The 19952-nt window shown below is 43.6% G+C and overlaps 1 long non-coding RNA gene across 1 annotated transcript in view; it reads right to left on the bottom strand.

The window, feature by feature from the left end:
- Window positions 1–19952, bottom strand: part of LOC115476987 — a 65929-nt gene that overhangs the window by 34852 nt on the left and 11125 nt on the right. Inside the window, exons 2-3 of the long non-coding RNA XR_003943254.1 lie at window positions 16426–16550; window positions 5199–5348 (exon numbers count right to left, since the gene is read on the bottom strand). This is a non-coding gene — a long non-coding RNA (uncharacterized LOC115476987). The remainder of the gene's footprint in view (window positions 1–5198; window positions 5349–16425; window positions 16551–19952) is intronic.

Here is a 19952-nt window from a genome sequence, read left to right as displayed (position 1 = left end):
GAGTTCACTTCACAAAGCATGCACACATTTCTAGAACAAGAAGGCATTCAACATATCACAACAGTAGCTTATACACCAGAGCAAAATTCTGTTGCAGAGAGAAAATTTAGGTCAATTGTGGAAATGACCAGATGTATGCTGTCAGATAGCAATCTCCCTAAAAAACTATGGGGGGAAGCCATTCTCACAGCAGTGTACCTACAAAACAGAATGCCAACTAAAGGCGCTGAGCGCACACCACATGAGACATGGCATGGTAGGAAGCCAAACCTGTCACACATAAGAACATTTGGAAGTACAGCATATGCTCATGTACCAAAGCAAAGAAGGCATAAGCTGGATTCCACAACAGAAAGGGGCATTTTAGTTGGCTATGCTCCAGGACACAAAGGATATAGAATTTTGAATCTGAAAACTGGCATTGTTGGCATAAGACATGTTACATATTTTGATGAAAACAAAAGGGTTGATAAAGGCTGGATTATCCCAGATGAGCCTTATCATCCAGAATATGAAACTAGAACCATAATAGACATGCCAGTGTATATAAATGCCATACCAAGGCAGATGTCTGAAAGCAACTCACCTGTATCTAACGAGGAACAGGCAGAGGAAGCAGACACAGAAAGGATCATTGAAGAAGACAGTACAGTTGGAGAAGGGGAATCAATTGGAGAAGAACTCTCAGATTTAGAGGATGCGGAAAGGTCAGACCAACCTGTTGTCAGACGCTCATCCAGGGAAAACAAAGGTGTTCCACCCCCAAGACTGTCTTACCTAACAAAGTCAGCAGAAGCTCAAGAGCCCTTAACATGGGATGAGATTGAGAAAATGCCAGCAGAAGAAGCTGCTGAATGGCATAAAGCTGCACAAGAAGAAATTGATGCATTGGATAAAAATAATACTTGGATTCTTACAAAATTACCTCCTGGCAAGAAAGCTATAGGATGCAAATGGGTATTCAAGTTAAAAAGGAATGCACAAGGAAAAGTGGAAAGGTATAAAGCCAGATTAGTGGCAAAGGGATATCTTCAAAAATATGGAGAAGATTTTGATGAAGTGTTTGCACCTGTAGTGAAACACACGACAATCAGAACACTTCTGAGCATTGCAGTCTCAAAAGGCATGCAAGTCAAACACATTGATGTGAAAACAGCGTTTCTTCACGGAGATATAACTGAAGACTTGTACATGGAACAGCCAACAGGTTTCATAAATACAAAACAAAGACAGCTAGTGTGTAAATTAAACAAAGGTCTTTATGGATTAAAGCAAAGTGCAAAATGTTGGAATGAAAAATTGCATGAAATATTGACAAATTTAGGATTTAAGCAAGGTGAAGCAGATAAATGCTTGTACACTAGGTGCACAAATGGACAATATGCATACATTTTAGCTTTTGTTGATGATCTGCTCATTGCAAGCAAAAGTGAGCAAGAGTACAAGGACATTGTAAAGTGTTTAAACCACAATGTTGAGATAAAAGAACTGGGTAATGTGTCATACTATCTTGGTATAGAAATTGAGAAACAAAATGATGGTTCTTATCTTCTAAGCCAGAAGCAGAAAATAAACGAGCTTATTGAAAGTTTAGGTATGCAAGATGCCCAAGTTGTAAGCACTCCCATGATCACTGATTTTCTGAAGGATGAAACAGTAAGAGAACCTTTACCAGATAACATCCAATATAGATCAGCCATAGGTAAGCTTTTATATCTAGCTACCACATACAGGGCTGATATAGCAAATGCAGTAGGAATTTTGAGCAGAAGGGTCAGCTCACCTACCAAATCAGATTGGACTGCAGTTAAAAGGATGGTAAGGTATTTAAAGGGTACCATTGATTGTAAATTAAAGGTTTCAGCCAATAGTAATCCAAAACTAATATGTTACTGTGATTCAGATTGGGCAGGGGATCATTCTGATTATAAATCCACAAGTGGATATGTGTTTATGTATGGAAATGTACACATTTCATGGGCCAGTCATAAACAAAGTATTGTGAGTTTGTCTTCTACAGAAGCTGAATATGTGGCCGTATCGGAAGCGTGCAGAGAACTGATGTGGATTGAAAAACTTTTGCTGGATTTCGGAATAGCTGAAAAGAGACCAATCCAGATAATGGAAGATAATCAGAGCTGCATCCGACTGTCACAGAATGACAAGGTTCAGTCACGCACCAAGCACATCGCAACGAAATACCACAACGTGCGAGAGTTGGTGAAAGAAGGGGTCATCAGTCTACACTATTGTCACACCAGTGAGATGACAGCTGACATCATGACCAAACCGTTACCCAGAGAACATTTTGTGAATCTGCGTATAAAGCTTGGACTTTGTATGAATAAATAATTGCATGACAGTTATGCATGAGAAGGGGTTTGTTGGAATGTAATTGTATTTTACATGCATTGCCTGTCACCTATTATTTCTCTGTGATTACTCTGTGACCTCTGATGTGAATTACTTAGAGAGGTCACACTGCTATGCAACTTCCTGTGGGGGCAGATGCAGCAGATGCAGCACATGGAGCACATGGAGCTCATGATCTCTCCTAACCTGAGAGGATCTATGGTGGTGTGAGCATCCATTACCATCTAAGCACATGGAAGGAGCTGATAATACAAATGTATAGTAATATGTATATATAAGCCTGTCTGATTATAATCTAACTACAAACTGTGAGTAAACAGATGTTTTGTTACTTCAACTTTAAAGTGACTCAGCAGTGAATTATTCAGGGGTGAATGAGAGAGAGATGAAGAAAGAAATTAACATTTCTAAAGCTGAAGCTGTGTGTACTAAAATCTGCTAATTATTTACTACAAATAATCCAACAAGGCATAGCAGAGGGAAGGAGCAGGAGATGGATGGTACTGGGAGGGGTGGGAAGCAAAGGGAAGGAGCAGAAGATGGATGGGACTGTGAGGGGTGGGGAGCAGAGGGAAGGAGCAGAAGATGGATGGTACTGAGAGGGTGGGAAGCAGAGGGAAGGAGCAGGAGATGGATGGGACTGGGAGGGGTGGGGAGCAGAGGGAAGGAGCAGGAGATGGATGGGAATGGGAGGGGTCAGGCACAGCAGAGGGAAGGAGCAGAAGATGTAAGAAAAGAGCAGCTAGGGATTTGGGGATCTGTGAATGGATTCAGCATCTGCTGGGACTGTCCCCTTCAACACAGGAAGTTTGCATCAGAAACTGAGCACTTACATAGACTCCAGGGCCAAGTGATGCTCTTTAACTTAATTTCTGCCATTGACCCTGCATCAAGGGTAATGTTGAGGAAAGTGAGGGGAGAAACTGACCAGTGGGGAAGGGAACAGAGGGAGAAAGCTGGAGATAATGGATAGGATAAGGGAAGAGAGAGAGGAAGATTCCGGACATGGAGGGAGGGGTAGAAAGGAAGAGAGGTGGATTTGTTGGACAGAGAGGGGAGAAGGTAAAAGAGAGAGGAGTTGCTGGATATGATAGAAGGAAAGGGGGGGAAGATAACAGATGGTGGATGGAAAGAGAAGGGAGATACTTGACATAAAATGGGAGAAGGTGAGATGAGAATCATGAATGGGGTGTTTCCAATTCTTTTTCTCTGAACATCTCTATTTCTAACTTGTGGTCAATTATTTTGTATTTGGTGAGGCTCTTTCCACGTTCTATGTGTGTGACTAAGGTGAGGAATTCTGCTGACATATAGTTTCCGTGTAGAGAATCCCATTTGTTGTTTTCCCAGTAAGATGTGTTTTGATGTTCTAGGGCCTGATGTAATATTTGCAATGCTGCCTTTTCATATGCACTGTGGCCACTGTGGGGGCAGATCCATGGAGACTCACCCTGCCCCCTAAAGTTGGCTCTGTATGTGAATACTAGTGTTTAGTGGGCACCTATTTTTAGCACTCGCTAAAAATGCCAGTGCGCCTTAGTAAAAGACCCCCAGTGTGAAAAGTTTTCATGTATACATAAGCTTCATGGAATAAGTTTATTCAGTGGCTTCTATGTTCTTGTAGATACTGTGCAGAAAGGATATGTTCCTATATGAATTCACCTGAAAAGTATAGTAGAAAAGTGCATATTCCTTAACCATAAAGTGACAGAAAATAGACTAGTTGAAAACTCTACTGAAGACCCATTATATGGGTCTAACCAGAGCCACTAGAGAATGGGGAGAATTTGGGGGTGGTGATGTGGCTCCCACATGGCAGGAAAGCAGCACTTTAATGTTACTTTCAGTGTGATGCAGGCCATATCCTGCAACACTCTATAATGGTGCAGTGCTAGTGTGGATGCTTCTTCGGACCTGGGTGAAGATAGGGGATGGCAATGGCAGGCCCGATAGAAAGAAGGGAAAAGGGAGATGTTAGACAAAGGTTGGGTAAATAGAAATGAGAAGCTGGATAGCGGAGGGTAGGGAAGAGGAGATGAGAAGCTGGACAAAGAGGGAGGTAGAGAAGGGGAGATGAGAAGCTGGACAAATAGGGAGGTAGGGAAGGGGAGGTGAGATTCTGGACACCTTGGGAGGGCAAGGGAAGATGCTGAACACCATGGGGAGGGAGTAGGAAAAAGAAGAAGAGATGTTGAACTGGGGAGGGGTGGAAGTAGAAGGTAAGGGAGATGCTGGTCACCTGGAGGGTGGGGAGTAGAAGGGAATATGCTGGTCAGCTGGGAGAGGATAGGAAGGGAAAGGGGAGATGCAACACGTGGGGTATGTTAGGAAGGGAAGGGGAGATGCTGGATTATAAGAGGCATGGCAGCCTGAGGGTGGGGCACATGGCTGATGCTTTGCCTAGGGTGTCATATACCTTTGGACGGCCCTGGGTCTTAACAAGGGAATTCCCAATTATGCCATTCTAAAGGACCTGAAGACAGTTAAACTACTGGAAATTATTCAGACTGGTTAAATGCCCAACAGTTGATAATCTGAAAGGCAACCTCTTTCTTTATCAGAATGCACCATGAAGTAATAGTGACAGTTGTAGCTTTCATTAATAGAAGCCAAGAAGCTTCAGGCTCTGAGATAAAATACAGTTCTGAGATATTTTAAAACAGTAGAATAAACTAACAATACAGGGAAATGTATTCTCAAGCATTAAACTTCCTAATCAACTACTGAATTCACTGTCACTGTACAAGAAAATGATTATCAAAAAGCAAATAAATGGAATGTCATAACTAGAAAGTTGCAACCATACCATGGAATTCTCTTTGTACCTTTGTAATATTTGAGATCATCTTTCTGCATGTAGGGTATTATCCCTTCAATGATGCGATTTATCCTTGGCAGAAGATTTTTAACTCGAAGGTATTGAGAACGTAACTTGGGTTTCATAGACCAGTTCTTCAGTGTTTCTTTTGCCTGAGCTGCAAAGGTAAATAAAGGTTCTGTTTAGCCATAGGAATATTGTGTAATATTAAGTCATGGAAACTGATGTATTAAATTGTGACATTATTTTGCAATATAGGCCATTGCATAAACAAATATGCACAATATTCTAATGTGCAAAATGCCAACATGTCATCATTCTATATGTTTTTGCATGTGAAAATCCCTTTTGCAAAATAGCTTTGCAAAATTTTCCCTTGCAAATATTAAAACTCTCAGGCTTAGTGCACAGTGCATGAAGTTTAGTAAAGTTCTGCATTAATACGCTGCTACAATGCGATATCATGGAAAAGAATTCTTTCAAAAGGAATTCAGCAAAAACAAGTGCACTAAAATGTGTTCACGAGCTGAAAAGCTCCTTTACATCCATAGCATCTTGCATGGGAAAGATTGTGTTAATCAATGGAAAGTCGTATGGATTGCTACATCAGTCTTTTAGCCTAAGTGTAAAGGGTATTTTCTGTATCCTTACTCATATCCTGAATCCCCCAGTTAAGCATTAGCCCCAGACTGCAGCCCTAGCAATTACAGGTCATGGGCTGAAAACTATGGATAGCCTGGTGCTTGCAATGTCATGGCCAAAAGAAAATGAGCAGCAAAAACATTATTATTTTTTTCATTTGCCAATCATAGTGCACTCTCTTTGCAATAGTTTGCCCTTTCTGCAAATTTTGGGGTCCTTTTACTAAGCTGTGGTAAGTGTTGTGTGCACTTACCACAGTTTAAAATGCTTTATTGTGGGACACACTTGGGTGTCCTGAGGTTAGTTTGAAATCAGCATATATGCTAACCATGTGCAAAATAAAGTTTTTATTTTCCATTGGAAGCAGCGTTTATGGGGGTATAGAGTAGGTGGTCCTGTGCTAATCAGTTAGTGCATCTGCATTATTGTGCACTAAGTGGTTATAATTATTTATTTTCTATACCGTTTCTTATTACATACACAAACCAGAACGGTTTACATCTTAAACAGTAAAATATCAAAATTTAAAATAACATATAAGAACTCCATTTATTTGACAGGAAAGCACAGCAAGTTAAAAACATCCATTCTAAAAAGTAATAACATCAGTGGACAATCCATTCATAAATTTATATAAGCAAAACATATGATTTGTTACTGTGTATTCATTCTGTCCCCTTTTTCATCCCAGATTACTGTCAAATGTATTCTGAAATAGATGTGTTTTTAGAAGTTTGCGAAACTTAACATACGATTCTTCCAATCTAATAGTTTTAGGAAGACAATTCCAGAGAGAGGGAGCTAGAAAGAAAAAAGCTGAATTTCTAGTAGATTCCCATCTAGCCTTTTGTGGTGATGGAATTATTAGTCTGTTATCGGTAAGTGATCGGAGAGTTCGTGTAGGTGAATATGGTAAAATAACGTTGACTAAATAATGAGGAGTCAGTAAATGTAGGGCTTCAAAAGCCAGAGTAAGAATCTTAAATTTTATTCTGGCTTCAACTGGGAGCCAGTGAAGATGGTAAAAAAGAGGTGTAATCCTATCATATTTTGACTCTCTACAAATCATACGAGCTGCAGTATTCTGTATCGTCTGTAGTCGTTACTGCAGGATTACCACACGAGCCCTTACGCCTTCAAAATAAGTGTCGGTAAGTGCTCATACAGGGGTCCTTTGACCAAGGTGCGCTGAAAAAAGACCTGTGCTAGTAAAGGCATGTGTATTGGATGTGCATGCCCCTATTTAAAAAAAGGCCTGTTTGGGGCTGAAAATGGACATGCAGCAAAATAAAAATTGGTGCACGTCCATTTTGGGTCCAAGACTTTACCGCTACCCATTGACTTAGCAGTAAGGACCCATGCGTTAACAAGGCAGTGATCTTCAGTGCACGTATACTTCTGATTACTGCCCAGTTAGCACCACGCATTGCAAAATAAAAATATATTTTACGGCGCACATAAAAAATTAAATTACCGCTCGGGCCACGTGGTAGCTGGGCGGTAGTTCCAAATTGGTGAACACTGGATGTGCGTAGGCACCTACGCGGCTTAGTAAAAGGGCCCCACAGTAATTATTTTTAATGGCCACACGCTAATGGCAACATTAGCTTATAGCCATTAATATGAGAAATCGAAAATCAGCCATTTTCTGGAAGCAGTAAAAATGGCCATAACACGTAGGAAAAACCCATCTAAGGGCACACTAAAGCTACTTTTTACTGCACCTTAAGAAAAAAAAAACTTTGAAAATAATATGCACTATTAATGACATTGCTTCCATAATGACAAAATGGCCAAGAACCCCCCCCCCCCCCCCAAAAAAAAAAAAAAAAAAAAAAATAAACATTCCCAGAAATGACTTTGGGAAACCTCATGAAACAATTGTTTTCCATCTGCCGACCCCTACTGAAAACAGGCTTCTAAACTAAAATTTGGAAAGCCAATATTGGGATCAATGGTCCCTACAATATTATCTCTCCCAAGGTAGTGGGGACCGGGAGGGAGGGGGAGGAATCCCTTCAGAGTTCCATTCCCACTTTTAAGTAAGCTCTCAAAACTCATCTCCTCTCCCTTTTCCTTCCTAACACAATTTGACTTACCATTACTCCTCAGGAATCGACCCCCCCCCCCCCCCCCCCCCCCAATTTCCCACTTTAGACAAAATATTAAAGTCACCTTTTTTATTTTCTTTAAGTACAGACTCTAATTTCTCTTGCTTCTTTCTCCTGTTTTAGCATCTTTTCTTTTATTGTTTGTTTCTCTGTTGTAAACTGCTCTGTTCTTTTTACTTTGTTATTGCTTAAACCACATAGATGCCTATCACGTGTGTGCCCTTGCAGACGGTATATCAAGACTCTGAAATAAATTAAATAAATATACAAACCCAGGGCCGGTCTTAGGCAGAGGCGACCAAGGCGGCCGCATAGGGCCCCGCGCTTAAGGGGGCCCCACACAGCGCACCTCAACTCTGCCTCTCTGAGCCCTGCTCGCTCGGACCACATCATCATGATCCCACACTCGCTCCGGACTGCATCATCATGATCGGTCCACTCCCGCCTCCCGCCACCGGTGCCCCCCCCCCCCCCCCCCCCGCTGAGCCCGCCGTCAGCTCCCGCCTCCCAGTCACAGGACAACGAGTGTTGCAGCGACGGCACGGCCCCGACAGACAGTTGCAGGCACGACGGCTCACCCCAGCTTCTCCCTTCCGCCTTCCCACTCAATGTCCCGCCTCCTTCTGATGAGGTATTTCCTGTTTCCGCGAGGGCAGGCGGGAGTCATTGAGCGGGAAGGGACAAGGAGCTGCAGCGTGGTCGGAGGTGAGCCATCGCCTGGTGCCAGTGCGAGTGCGACTTAAAAAATAAAGAAACTTATGATTTATGCTTGTGACGGCAACTTCATCACTCAGGTAGAACAAACGATTAACCTTTCTGTAACAGAACTATGCTGCCGTGCTTTTCCCAGTAAGCCATTTTAATTTTCAGGTTAATATAATCAATTGTAAGGAATCTATTACAGAAGACCAAAGCTTGTGCATGATGGTTTTTTAGCTTAATGTGACAAATGCTCCATTTCTTGGCGTCTAGAAAGGGTTATATGCAATTTTATCTGTGTTTTGATGCTTCACAGTCTTCTGTTTGATGGCATACAGTTTGCTTTTATATGTTACTGTAAATTACTTCTTGAAGCACTTAGTAGAGGTAGAGCATTAGAGAGCAAATAGAAGGTTGCAAAGAAATTGACTATTACACAGCAGGGTGGTCTCACAAACAACCTAGTTACCCAATATAAATAATTTACTAGGGATTCCCCTGTCACTTCATCAGTCACACTTAAAATTTTCTAAAAATGGAATAATCTTTTCAATGGGGTGGAGCTAGGTTGGGGGCGGGGCTAGGATAGGGCCCCACCAAATTGGTCTGCACAGGGCCCCGCACTTGCTAAGACCGGCCCTGTACAAACCCTGCAAAAAGCAAACAATTTCCAGTCCTATACAGAAAACCTTCATAATAACAGAAATGGAAACAGAAACTGAAATGCAAGATAAGAGCACAAGAATAGCCATACTGGGTCAGACCAATGGTCCGTCTAGCCCAGTATCCTGCTTCCAACAGTGGCCAAGCCAGGTAAAACCCAACTAGTAACAACATTCCATGCTGTCAATCCCAGGACAAGCAGTGGCTTCCCCCATGGCTATCAGATATCAGAGATGTGCATTTCCCAAAGCTGACATATATTACAATTAACAAAGACTTTTTTTCTACCTTTGTTGTCTCTCTTTTCTGCTGTTCTCTGTTTTATTCTTAAATTTCTTTCCAGGGTGTCCTGTTCTTGTGATATTTCTTCTCTCCCTATGTCTACAATTCATTTTTCCTCTACATTCTTATCCCTATCCTTCCCCAGTGTTTGGTACCTGCCCTCTTAGTGCCCCCATTCCTCTGTGTCCCTGCCCCTATGCTCCCTCCATACCCAACATCTCTTCTCTGTGTCTCTTTTTCTCCAGTTATTCAGCTTGTCACCTCTCTCTTTCCCTCCTTTCACACCTCCCACTCCGAGCCCATCTCTCCCTCTATCACCCCTCCATAGTCTGGTATCACTCTCTCCCTCTAGGGTCTGGTTTGCCTGTCTCATAACTCTTTTTTTTTTATTCCTCCTCCCTTCCCTTTCCAGTCTCTCTCTCTATCTCTTCCCTCCACTCTACCCTCTACCCCCTTGAGTCTAGCATCATCTCTCACCTTTTCTGCCCCACGTCTCTTCCTCTTGACTCTGCCTTGATCCCCCACCTTTCAAGTCTGGTATCACTCTCTTCCTCTGTCCCCACATCTCTCTAACCCCTCTTCTCGCACTGTCCACACCCCCTACCCCTGCAGGTCTGGTATTACCTTTCTCCCACATGGCTCCCGAAATCTATCTAATCCCCCCTTTGCCTCTCCCCACAACCTTTGAGACTTGTGGTGGCCAGCCGGCAGAGACAGCAAGGTAAAGACAACCTGGAAGCACTGGTAGTCTGTTTATCAACCACCCGCTGCAGGGGGATACTGAACCTGTGGGGCGGGGGGGGGGGAAGAGGGGAGAAATACTTGAATTTGCATGGGGAGAGAAATGTCAGGACAGATGGGGAGGGGGTAGAACAGCAGGTAGCCCCTATCATTTGGTGGCCCTGGGCATTTTGCCATGCTCACTCAATGATAGCTATGCCCCAGATTGAAATGCCTAAATTTAGGACAGTTTCTGCTACGTTAGGTGCGCAGTGCTGAAAATCAACATTGAGAGGGTAATTTTATAATAGGGTATCTACTAAAATCATTATTTAAGGTGCCTATTTGAAGTCTATTTCATGAAGAAAAGTAGATGCCTACTTTCCTTTTACAAAATACAAGTGGTCAGAAATGTGCTGGTGTGCATGCATATGCCTAGATGGTAGCAAGGAAGCACAAAAATTACGGTATTTTATAATTTAGATGCGTACTTGTGCATGCCACCTACTCTTCAATCCGGCCATGCTTATGGTTGCCATCAGTGTACACACCATTGAGCAATGTGTTTACTTTTACGCTGGTCAAGTGGGCATTGCTCCTGCCCATACCACCCCACTGGACCACCAGGTATTTGCAATAAGGAGTGGGGGTGGGTTGGGGGGGCCTCAGTCAACCCTTAATTACATGCAGAATGGGAGAGAAGATGGATTGGGGTCACAGGGAGGGAGGGGGATTCATAGAAGCAGAAGGTACCTTATGTGGGTCATGGCTGATATTCATATGGGACCTGCATAAGTGTCGCAGCTCATTATCAGCCAGGACCTGCATAAGCCCCAGTGGCTTCCTCAAATGTATTTAGCCCTGGTTGTTCAATGTGAGTGCCCAGACATGGCCCAGCATTGAATATCTGGGGCTACATTTGCCTGCAGCAGTCTGTTTAAAAAAATACTGAATGACGCAGGCTGAATATCAGCCAGGTAAGGTATACACAAAAAAATGGCACATATGAGTTTATCTTGTTGGGCAGACTGGGTGGACCGTGCAGGTCTTTTTCTGCCGTCATCTACTATGTTACTATTGAACATTTTATAAAATACAGCATCGGTTAAAGAAACATGCAAATGTGATGAACAAATAAAAGTGCTGGCAATTTTATAAACAAAACCACTCCAACAGCCTCTTATGCCTGAGGGGACATAAGAGTATGAGCAGCGCTACTTACTGTACATGTGTCTGAGGAAAAGAGTAGCAGGGAAGAAGAAAACCTTAAGAACATAAGTGTTGCCATTCTGGGACAGACCAAAGGTCCACCACACCCAGCATACCGTTTCCCACAGTGGCCAATCCAGGTCACAAGTACCTGGCAAGATCCTAGAACAGTAAAACATATGCTGCTTATTCTAGAAATAAGTAGCGAGGGAAACTTTGTCCTCAGGGAGGTGGATTTCTTTGTCATAGAGATGAACAAATCTCTACCTATAAGTACCCTTCAACCAAACTCTCATATAACAAGTTAAAGGTTACCCATGACCTTGCCAGGGAACAGTGCCAAGTTGCATATGCATTGCATCATAAAATACCGAACAGATGTGCACTTGAAAGAACAGTCCAAAACACACCTCCTTCCTATGGGCCTCTACTTCTCTGTATGACAGCATATATGCACACTTGCACTGTTTTATAATGACTGTACATATGTTTATGCCATTTGGTATGTGTATATCCAATTTATACCCACATAATCAGTGCCTAAAATTTATAAAATTACCTCCTCAGTAAGTACAAGACCCTGAATTCAGGTGCTCAGTGTGGGGGAGAAATTTAAAGGAACTTTTGAGTCCAGCTATGCTTTCATCTGAAATAAAATGGAATGGACAGCCTATTCACCACTACAAATGTGGTCAATGTAATACCTGTAACATTACCAGAGAATTTAGTGACTTTAAGAACCCTGTTGATGGGAGGTTATCATTTACAATTTGGTGAAGGTAGCTACCTTCACTACTCCTGCTTGTTGCCCTCCACGTAGGAACATACGGTCCTCTGCTCCTGCGGTTTCCTATCATTTACCATTTGCCATGAATTGTAAGTCGCAGGGTGTGGTATATTTATTAGAGTGCCCTTCTAAGAAGATTTACATTGAAAACGCCACACACAGTTTGCATGTTCGGATGAATGAACACAGTATATTACATCTTAAGAAAGGGGATTCTTTGGTGGCTGATAGTGCTTTGTTTCATCATACCTAAAACGATTTTGTTTGCCATATTATTGATCAGGTTTTCCCCACTGTGAGGGGAAGTGTAGTTACGACGAGATCAGCACTGGATTCATCAATTGCAAGTCAACAGAATCTAAAGGTTTGAATGAGGCTTGTACGGTGGTCTGTGTTTATTTTTATTGAGTTATGTTTTAGTTTAGGACAATTACAAAGTGTGTTTTTGTTTGAGTGTACAATAACGCTCTCTTTTAAAGTGAATGATGTCATCTCAGCATCTTTCTTAAATTGAGGTGCCATCTGTTGTGAAGTTGTTGATAGTATGCTGAGCAGTGTGAAAAGCGAAGTTACTTACCTGTAGCAGGTATTCTCCGAGGACAGCAGGCTGATTGTTCTCACAAGTGGGGTGACGTCCGACAGCAGCCCCAGGTCCAGAAGTCTTCCTAGCAACAAAGCTTGCTAGAGCCCTCACGTGCATGTGCGCGCACCGCGAATGCACGGCCATCTTCCTGCCCATAGCGCGAGCGTGCCGGCTTAGTCAATTACAAAGCAAAGACAAGGGAAGAGACAACTCCAAATGGGAAGTGGGCGGGTTGGTGAGAACAATCAGCCTGCTGTCCTCGGAGAATACCCACTACAGGTAAGTAGCTTTCTCCGAGGACAAGCAGGCTGCTTGTTCTCACAAGTGGGGTATCCATAGCCCCCAGGCTCACTCAAAACAACAAACAGGGTCAACTGGGCCTCGCAACAGCTAGGACATAAAAATTGACCTACGAAGAAACAACTAACTGAGAGTGCAGCCTGGAACAGAATAAAAATGGGCCTAGGGGGTGGAGTTGGATTCTAAACCCCAAACAGATTCTGTAGCACCGACTGCCCAAACCGACTGTCGCGTTGGGTATCCTGCTGAAGGCAGTAATGAGATGTGAATGTGTGGACTGATGACCACGTCGCAGCCTTGCAAATCTCATCAATAGTGGCTGACTTCAAGTGGGCCACCGACGCAGCCATGGCCCTAACACTATGAGCCGTGACATGACCCTCAAGAGTCAGCCCAGCCTGGGCATAAGTGAAGGAAATGCAATCTGCTAACCAATTGGAAATGGTGCGTTTCCCGACAGCCACTCCCCTTCTGTTGGGGTCGAAAGAAACAAACATTTGGGCGGACTATCTGAAGGGGCTTGTCCGCTCCACATAGAAGGCCAATGCTTGCTTGCAGTCTAATGTGTGCAACTGACATTCAGCAGGGCGGGTATGAGGACGGGGAAAAAATGTTGGCAAGACAATTGACTGGTTCAGATGGAACTCCGACACCACCTTCGGCAAAAACTTAGGGTGAGTGTGGAGGACTACTCTGTTATGATGAAATTTAGTATATGGAGCATGGGCTACCAAGGCTTGGAGCTCAATGACTCTACGAGCTGAAATAACAGTCACCAAGAAAATGACCTTCCAGGTCAAATACTTCAGATGGCAGGAATTCAGAAGCTCAAAAGGAGGCTTCATCAGCTGGGTGAGAACAACGTTGAGATCCCATGACACTGTAGGAGGCTTGTCAGGCGGCTTTGACAAAAGCAAGCCTCTCATGAAGCGAACAACTAAAGGCTGTCCTGAGATAGGCTTACCTTCCACACGATAATGATAAGCACTAATTGCACTAAGATGAACTCTTACTGAGTTGGTCTTAAGACCAGACTCTGACAAGTGCAGAAGGTATTCAAGCAGGGTCTGTGTAGGACAAAAGCGAGGATCTAGGGCCTTGCTGTCACACCAGACGGCAAACCTCCTCCTTTTAAAAGAGTAACACCTTTGCGTGGAATCTTTTCTGGAAGCAAGCAAGACTTGGGAGACACCATCAGAAAGACCCAAGGAGGTGAAGTCTATGCTCTCAACATCCAGGCCGTGAGAGCCAGGGACCGGAGGTTGGGATGCAGAAGCGCCCCCCCGTTCTGAGTAATGAGGGTCAGAAAACACTCCAATCTCCACGGTTCTTCGGAGGACAACTCCAGAAGAAGAGGGAACCAAATCTGACGCGGCCAGAAGGGAGCGATCAGAATCATGGTTCCACGATCCTGCTTGAGTGTCAGCAAAGTCTTTCCCACCAAAGGTATGAGAGGATATGCATACAGGAGGCCCTTCCCCCAATGGAGGAGAAAGGCATCTGATGCTAGTCTGCCGTGGGCCTGAAGTCTGGAACAGAAGAGAGGGACCTTGTGATTGATCCGAGTGGCAACAAGATCCACCAAGGGGGTGCCCCACGCTTGGAAGATCTGGCAAACCACTCTCGAGAGACCACTCGTGAGATTGCGTTATCCTGCTCAACCTGTCGGCCAGATTGTTGTTTACGCCTGCCAGATACGTGGCTTGGAGAAACATGCCATATCGGTGAGCCCAAAGCCACATCTGGATGGCCTCCTGACACAGGGGGTGAGATCTGGTGCCCCCCCCTGCTTGTTGATGTAATACATGGCAACCTGATTGTCTGAATTTGGATAATTTGATTGGACAGCCAATCTCTGAAAACCTTTAGCGCTTTCCACACCGCTCACAACTCCAGGAGATTGATCTGAAAACCTGTTTCCTGAAGGGACCAACTTCCTTGAGTGTGAAGCCCATCAACATGGGCTCCCCACCCGAGAAGGGACGCATCCGTCGTCAGCACTTTTTGTGGCTGAGGAATTTGAAAAGGACGTCCCAAGGTCAAATTGGATCGAATTGTCCACCAATACAAGGAATTGTGAAAAACTGTGGACAGCTGGATTACGTCCTCTAGATCCCCCGTAGCTTGATGCCACTGGGAAGCTAGGGTTCATTGAGCTGATCTCATGTGAAGATGGGCCATGGGAGTCATATGAACTGTGGAGGCCATATGGCCAAGTAATCTCAACATCTGCTGAGCTGTGATCTGCTGAGATGCTCTGACCCAGGAAACGAGAGACAGAAGGTTGTCTGCCCTCACCTCGGGAAGGTAGGCATGAGCCGTCCTTGAGTCCAGCAGAGCTCCTATGAATTTGAGTTTCTGAACTGGAAGAAGGTGGGACTTTGGGTAATTTATAACAAACCCTAGTAGCTCCAGGAGTTGAATAGTCATCTGCATGGACTGTAGAGCTCCTGCCTGCGAGGTGTTCTTCACCAGCCAATCATCGAGATAAGGGAACACATGCACTCTCAGTCAAAAGAATTTTCACTCTCCATCTTCATACACACAATCTATTTTAGAGCCTTCTGGCTTCGTGCTGGCTCTATAATGCAAAACAGTGACTAACACTCCACACTGCATGTCACAAAAAATCATTAACATTAAGCTGATCACTCTTCACATTACACAGATCCAAATCTACTAAATTATGCTGCCTCACAGTCACACTCATCAATTCATCCTTAGACTTCCCCATTCATCACTCAACCTTGAGCCTTAACTACCTCGGGCTCACATATTAATTATGCTCCCTCTCGTAGCCCACATACACACCTGCAAGAGGTCATAATTTACCATAAAATACTCTCAAGCCTCAAAACACAATAGCAGTCACAGACACATTCATTCCTTAAACAGATCCCTCCCAAATGCCAGCCTGAGCTGTTTGCAACTCTCCTGAGAGTTCTACCAGCATTTGGAACACTCTGCATGCACACAGACTGCTCAGTTTCACTGCACTGCTCACTGCCTCTACACCAAATCTAGGAGGAGTCAGGTAATCTTTTAAAATGTAACCCATAGGGTTACATTACAAACTATAGCAAACTTTTTGTGCCAAATAGATTCAGTGAGTTATATTTTAATTTAAAATAAAGGATTTTTAAAGTTTTTTTATCTACAAATGAATAAAACTTCAGGAAAAAGATATTTGAAGAGTTTTATTGGCAATATGAAAAGAAATTTGTAAAGAATCTGTTACCTTGAAAGAATCAAAATCCTACTACTCCATCTGGAATACAGTGCTGAGATTCTTTCTCCAGGAAATCAGTGGCTCGCTCAAGAGTTGAAATGACATTTCCAATCAAATCTTCATGTTCGGATAAGCTATAGTTAAGGAGAAAGACACCCAGCAGAAAGATTGTCAGGGACATGGCTGTAACTGTTTGGTGCATGTAATATGACAGTCGCTCAAATAAGTTATATTTCATGGAGGAGTCAAGTCAAAGAGCAGAGGATGTCAGTTCAGGTAACAGATCCATTGGAATAAGTGCAGTGAATTCCACTGACTTACTGGGCTCCACATGAAAGTGAACATTTTGTTTTTATGGTGATATGAAGCTTCTCTGGGCAACAGGGGTAATGTTATTGAAAATGCCAATGTACTGTAAATTGAACTGTCCCATTGCATTAATTTCTTATTCCTGTATATTAAAATGAGACCACAACGAATATCCAGCTGAAGATTACGGATGAGCATTTAAATTTGTCAGTGGCAATTCCCATATGGTCTTCATGCTGTTTTTAGCCCATAATGACAGGAGTGTGCACTATTGCTGAATGGTGTGCCCTATCGCTCTACAATTCACATTATTAACAATAGGTGCATTATAGAGCAATAATGGATTTGCATTCACCTCCTGCCTTTTCTTGGTATAATACGTACATATCCTGTCCATAATGGCCTTCCAATCTAAGGGGCCCTTTTATTAAATGGTGGTAGGGCTACCGCAGGGGTAGCGTGTGGTGAATCAGTAGTTCCCGGTCTGCCACACGCCATTTCCGGTGCTAGAAAATTGATTTTATTTTCTAGTGCCGGTGGGTGGAGAGCAGGAATGCCCAGCGGTAATCAGGCAGAGCTGCACGCTGCCTGAGTACCACCGGGTTACTGCCAGAGCTCCTGTAGTAAATCACCACATACCAATTTGCTAAGTAGCGCACAGCCATTGACAACTTCCTTTGAAAAACATCCATTTTACTCACTGCAGTAAAAGGTGGCCTCAGCGTGCAGCAATCCCATGCGCCGATGCTACCGCGGGCCACCTTTCACTACCACTTGGTAAAAGGACCCCTAAATGACTGTACCACAGGCAATTGAGGGTTAAATAATATGTCCAAGATTACAAGCTTCAGGGGGAAAGTCTGAATCTTCGGCAGACCTCAGTGTTGTCCGGGTCTTGTTGAGCGTGGAATAGAGTTTGGTCACCTCAAGACCAGAAGCAAAGAAGCTGCGAAGGAGTGTGTACCCTCACGTAGTAAAGGGTGCAGATTCCTCTCTGGGAATGGAGGGAGATGGAACAGGACTCTCTGAGGAGAGAACTGCTTGCTGGTGGTGACAACTTAACTTGAGCTGCTCCACAAGCTTCTGGTGAGTACATCCGTGTTCTTGGGGAGCTGAAGAAGCCAGCCATGGTAGACATGGAAGCCTTATGGGAGGGCATTAAAACTCTGTATGTTTCCCTTAAAACTACATACTCGGCTATGCAATCTGAGATTATACAGTATTTGTGGATTCAAAGGTGCAGGCACATGGGGTAACAAGGGAAAATGTTAAAGGAAACAATACAACTGGAAGTAGTGCTGCTGAAGGAAAGAGAGGACATGCAATGAAAGCTGGAGCATATGGAAAATCGATTAAAGAGGGATAATTTAAGACTCTTGAACTTCCCTAAATCTCATCTAGTATCTCCGATTGAGATGGTGAAAAAATACTTTAGTGAGATATTAGTTGTCCCATCTGATAATATGCCTCCCATCCCCAGAGCACAATAGCTATTTATGTGGAGAGCTCTTGGTATATGTAACTCCAGTGTCCAGAAGTCAAAGTATCTCTGGACTCTCTCAAACTGACAGCTTTTTTTTGGAAAGTTCTCTTGAGGTTATAACAGAAAGGACAACTCTCCTTGTGACTTCTGCCTTGGAACGTGATAGGAATTATACACTGCATCTTTATTTTTGACATTTGCATTTTCAGTTTCTACGAGTTCTCAGGATAGCTTTCCACAGAAAGACATAGCTCCTCCGTTCCAGAGTGCAGCTTCCCATAAGTGAGAATCTCAAAACTAGCATATTCCCCCATTCTAGCCAACCACTGCTGAAACAGAAGAGGGTGCTCTGAAACCCAATAGGTCAGAGTGAGTTTCTTAACCAATAAGATAGCATTATAAAGAAACCAACACTGAGAAGCCCCAAACCTTGAGCAGACAAGGAATCTTGACAGCCCAGCAGCAACATCCCATAGTTCCACTCAATTTGACATTGCAAAACAGAGGCAAGCAGCGACACTGCTTTCTACCAGGTATCCAACATCACACTCCAAAAAAGAATGTACATAAGTCCCAGGCAGATGCTTACAATTAACACACAATGCACTGTTCCAAAGACCCAACTTTGCCCCCCACCCCCACCCCGAGTTAAATATTATCTGTGTAAAAGCTTAAACTGAGTCTCTTGTAACTCTGCTGATTTTGAGAAGAGGCCTAAGATATCAGTGTATCAACCTGTTGGTCAGAAAGGAGTAGGGACAAATCAGCCTACCACTGTTCTCGTAACTGAGTGATTCCTGGGTCAGGGGACAGGGACTTGATGTGTTTATACCAGTAGGATAATTTGTTTAGTGAGATTGGTGAAGCAACAAAACACATGTTCAATTTGCCTAGACCCCAATCCCCCATACTCCAGCGGCCTAACTGCTCTCAATAATGGCGTACCTGGAAATATGAGAAAAGATGGTCATTGGGCAAGTCCCACTGTTTCTGTATCTGGGAATAAGAGGGAAATGTACCCTGCCTTAGCTCTAGCAAGTGTGTCAATGAAGTGTACCCCTTGGCACCCCATTCTCAAAAAAATATTCTCCCCCATCCCGGAATGAAATCAGCATTAATGTCCCATCATCAAGAAGTTCTATTAGAGCAGCAAGCAGGTTCCAGGAGTAGTGTAGTGGTGGGTACAGTGCACTGTAGAGAGGAGAACTCCATCCCATATTCCACTGTACCTGTTATACTTGTGGTGGAAAGCATGAGCCCTCCCACACTCACCAGAAACCTACTGTACCCACATATTATTATTAGCATTTGTATAGCGCTACCAGACGCACGCAGCGCTGAACACCTGATACAAAGAGACAGTCCCTGCTCGAAAGAGCTTACAATCTAAATAATACAGACAGACAAGACATTTACGGGTGAGGGAAGTAATGGGTGAGAAGAAAGGAAGGAAGGGACAAGGGGAGGGCAATTGAGTAGTGGCTAGGAGCTAAAAAGCATTAGTGAAAAGGTGGGTTTTCAGCATAGATTTGAAAACAGGTAGAGATGGAGCTAGATGTATAGGTCCAGGAAGTCTATTCCAAGCATAAGGTGCTGCGAGAGAAAAGGAGCGAAGCCTGGAGTTAGCAGTGGAGGAGAAGAGGGACGGCAAGAGAGATTTGTCCAGTGAGCGGAGTTCACGGGGAGGAATGTAGGGAAAGATGAGAGTGGAGAGGTAATGGGGGGCTGCAGAGTGGATGCATTT

This window comes from Microcaecilia unicolor, chromosome 8, assembly GCF_901765095.1.
Source record: "Microcaecilia unicolor chromosome 8, aMicUni1.1, whole genome shotgun sequence".
NCBI lineage: Eukaryota > Metazoa > Chordata > Amphibia > Gymnophiona > Siphonopidae > Microcaecilia > Microcaecilia unicolor.
Note: the sequence above shows the minus strand (reverse complement) of the source record. Positions and strands in the feature narration are given on the sequence as shown.